We start from the raw sequence: 3,974 nt of genomic DNA on the forward strand, positions 1-3,974 counted from the left end.
AGACTCTTACATAATTACAGGTCTCCAAACAATATGTGTACAGGATCTGGCAAGGTTACACTGGATATACAGTTTTAAGACAGAGCAGCTTTTGAAACAAGCAGAGAATCTCATTACCCAGCTGCATAAATCCATGGTTCAGTCACATTTTGAACTCTTGTGGGCAGTTCTCCTCCCCCAATCTCAGAAAATACAGAATATAATGGGGAAAGATCACGAGCAGTGTGAAAAGCATATTCAAAACTATACTGCTGAAAATAGTATATTAAAAATATTCAAAAGCTGAAACTATTTTTTTTTTTTTTTGTAATATGGGACCTTTAATAAGTAAGCATTAACTGGGAGTGAGGAATAGGGAAAAGTGCCATATTAAAAAAATGCACAGAGAGGTACATGGGGAATGGCTGCTGTCGTGGTTTGACACGGAAAGATAATTTTTTCCGGAAGGAAGAGGTCAATTTAGATATTGACCAATTGAAAGTAGACACGCCTCTGAGAACACAGAGGGGTTGAAAGCAGAATTCCCAGGGGAACTCGCTCTCTTTGGTTCCGGTCAGCGTGCAGTGCAGACCTTCCCCCGCCCAGCCACGAGCTGGGTGGGGGAGGAGAAGCCCCATGGCCTGAGAAAGGTAGGCCGAAAGCCCCAAGGGTGGTGGAAGGACTGGAACCGGGCTGGCCCCTGCAGATGGAAGGGTGGAAGAAATCTGGGATGTCTCCATTTCCCCCCCCAGAGTTCCTCTCCCGAGAGGGAGAGAGAAAGCCGCAAGGAAGGAGGAGCGGGGGGAGCTGCTGCAAGGTGCCCAGTTGTGTGGGAGTTGCTGGATGTCCGGGCATCGAGCCATCCTGGGAGTTCAGACTTTTAACCCTTCCTTGAGAAATGAAAGCTTTGTGAAATTTCCTTTCCCCTCCTCAGTTTGAAAGAGAAGAAGAGGGACACCTTGGACCCTGGGATGGGATGTTGGAAGGAGGAATTCTGGATGGGAGGGGGACAAGGAGTGGCTTTTGGCTGGACTTTTCCGTGTTAGCCACAACCTGAACCAATCTTCTCCTCAAGAGGGACTGTGTTTTGGGAGGATGCCAGTGAGTCAAGAGACCTGCTTCAGCTGGGAAGAGACAGAAGTGGAGTGAACAGAGAAAAGGTTAGGGGGTTTGTGGTGGCGCCCCCTTGTCCTGGAAAGGAAAGAGAAGAGAAGAAGATCTCTGTTCTTGAGCCCTCGGCCCCAGGGGAAAATGGGGGGGGGACTGTGGTCCCAAACAATGAAAAACTGAGCTGTTGTTTTCTCCCCTCTTGGCAGGGCATCCTTGAAAGGGAAAATCCTAAAGGCAGTGACCATCCATGCATTTGGTGGTGAGAGCACTGTGCATGGAAAGGAGAAGGGTCACCATGGCAAACTTTTTCTCCGGGCGGTGCCATGTGTGACATGGAAACACAGGATGTGGAGCTGTGTTTCTTGGGGGGGTCTGTGGCACAGGAGAGACTCTGTTCCCTCGATGGACTGAGTATCGGTTGTTTGGAGGGTGGAAACCTGATTGGGGTCCAGATTGTGTCTCACTGTGGTTTGTTGGAGTTGGGTGGTGGGGGGGAGGAATGTTTTGCAAGGTTTTCATTTGGATCTTTGTGTGGTTTTTTTTTTCCCTTTTTTAGTTTTCTCTTTTCTTTTGTAGTGGTAGTTTAATAAAGTTTTTTTCCTGTTATCAAGCTTGGGCCTGCTTTGCTCTATTCTAGATTCCACTTCACAGCATTCCAGGTAGGGATCACATTTTCATGGGGGCACTGGCATTGTGCCAGTGTCAAACCATGACAGATGCTCACAGTCTCTGACAAAGCAAGAACTACAGGTTAACAGAAGTAAGCAGATGGCAGACTCAGAGAAAATGGAAGAATTTGATTTTTCACATTATGCAGGTAAATACAGGTTTTTTTTCAAATGTAAAACATCTACATGAATTCAAAAGAAGAAGAAAAAAAACATCAAAAGAAATTAGGGCTGTTTATTACAAAGACAACATTTCAGTCTCAAGGAGTCTCCAGAACCAGAAAAATATTCTAAGGAAACATCATTATATTTTTGACCTTTTTCTCATCTTCTAAGTATCTGCTTTTGCCTGCTTTGTGACATGATATTAATAAAAATGGATACATTCATCCCATGCTGTGAATACAAAATCTTAGGTTTGCTTTAGAACTGCTAAATTAGAAATAATCAAAATGCTCCTCAAGATTTTTTCCTCTGCATAACAACTCCAGAAGGTATGATGTAGATTCTGGTTTCGTTTCCTCCCATTATTTCTATGAAAATGACAAAGTTGCCTCCTGGGCCCTGAGCGTTTTTCTCTCCAGAAAGCTCTGAATGTTGCTAGGGGACCCTTAAAAGACAAGGAAAGCTCAAGTGTAAAGGACATGCAAGATGTAAAGCTTCTTTACAATATTTCATCACCAAGACTTTGCATTTATGCTGGTGCATTTGTTCAGAGAGCACTCTGTGCTGCTCCTCCTTTACAAGGGCACTGCTAGTTCCAATACAAAGTTTACAAGAGCTCACTTTAAACCATGCTATGGGTCCCAAACTAATTCATACAGCATGAGCATCTTTTTTCTCCTCCTGCATTGGGCTGGGAACCCAGCCTCTGCCTTGGACCTAATGATTTTGTGAACTGAACAGCTCCTTCCATGATGCTAGGAGGCAAAATACCCTTTTACAGTCTGGTCCAGGCACATGGATTTTGCTTTTGTTTTCATAAGGCAAATGGGACCAGAGCATTTGTATGAGGAAGAAAAAAGCAGTGAAGGATGGACTTGGTATTATGCAGCCTAGCATGGATACAAGAAAGAACAAGGTTTGCCTCTGGACAAGTGGGATGGGGGATCAGCCTCAGAGGTGAAGATTGTGTTTGGGGAGATTAGCAGTTGGTCTGAATGAAGAATAATGCTAAGACACACTTTTGCACTGAGAAGTTTAAAATTAGGAAGTAGCATAAAATTTCTCATTTCTCTCTTTAATCAAAAAACTGCTTCATGACGTTAAGGAGGCAATCAACCTACAAATGATGTCTCTGAAGGAATAACTGCATGTTGTTCACAATAACAAGTGCATCTTCTGTGAAAGATTGAAACAGTAATCACTGTTTCGCAATATCACTGGCACACAAATATCTCCACTGTTATTTGTAAAGGAGAGTTACAGAATTAAGGAAGTGGATAGTATATCTGACATAAAAATTGTCAGCTATCTAAAAATATGTGACCTCTGGCTGGTAAGTAGGTAAATAACAGAGTGCTTAGCAGGGATCTTTATTCCAATACATTCTCCATCACTTTGCAGTGCACTGTTTTGCTTTCAGTGTTGAGATACATTTTGCTTCATTTAAAATTAAGTCCTCTGATTGTCTCAGTGGGTATCTCAGGCAATATTTGAAGTAATTATGTCACTTCAAAAGCAGCACAGGAAAACAATATTGTGCCATTTTATTTCTCTTCACAGCTGTCCAAACAATGTTAAATGAATCAGAAGTGCTTTGCATTTAGAGAAACAATATAAATTCAAAATCTCTCCAGCACAGCAAGAGCCATTGAACAATTAGCAGGAGTCCTTCTGACTAAATAAATATATTTTGCACTTCTGAAGCAATCCAACAGAAATACACACCACCAGGAAATAAAAAAACCTCAACCTTTAACAGTATTAACACGTCACACAATACATATTATTCTATAAGTACTTCAATTTTATTCATTTACACTAGAGATGTGTCTGTAAAATTTAGTACACTAAATGCCATCCTACTTGGTCTGCATGGAAAAGAATTCACATCTACTTTACTTTTTTTACTTGACATTTATCATCTTTGTTGCTTCGGTGTCCTCTGTCATGCTCCAGGTATCTACTTGCTTAAAGTAGGGTCTGGAAATCATACCCAGGTCACACATAATACCTAAATAAAAAGATAAGGAGATCTTAAAACCTGACCTGGCT

The 3,974-nt window shown here is 42.0% G+C and overlaps 1 long non-coding RNA gene across 1 annotated transcript; it reads left to right on the forward strand.

Annotated features, from left to right (window-relative positions):
* The first annotated feature begins 468 nt into the window (after window positions 1-468).
* On the forward strand, window positions 469-1,699 carry LOC144246996 (uncharacterized). Its single transcript, XR_013340714.1, has 2 exons — window positions 469-1,139; window positions 1,296-1,699. It is a non-coding gene; the product is annotated as an uncharacterized LOC144246996 (long non-coding RNA).
* The last annotated feature ends 2,275 nt before the right edge of the window (window positions 1,700-3,974 follow it).

Source organism: Lonchura striata, chromosome 1, assembly GCF_046129695.1.
Source record: "Lonchura striata isolate bLonStr1 chromosome 1, bLonStr1.mat, whole genome shotgun sequence".
Classification (NCBI taxonomy): Eukaryota; Metazoa; Chordata; class Aves; order Passeriformes; family Estrildidae; genus Lonchura; species Lonchura striata.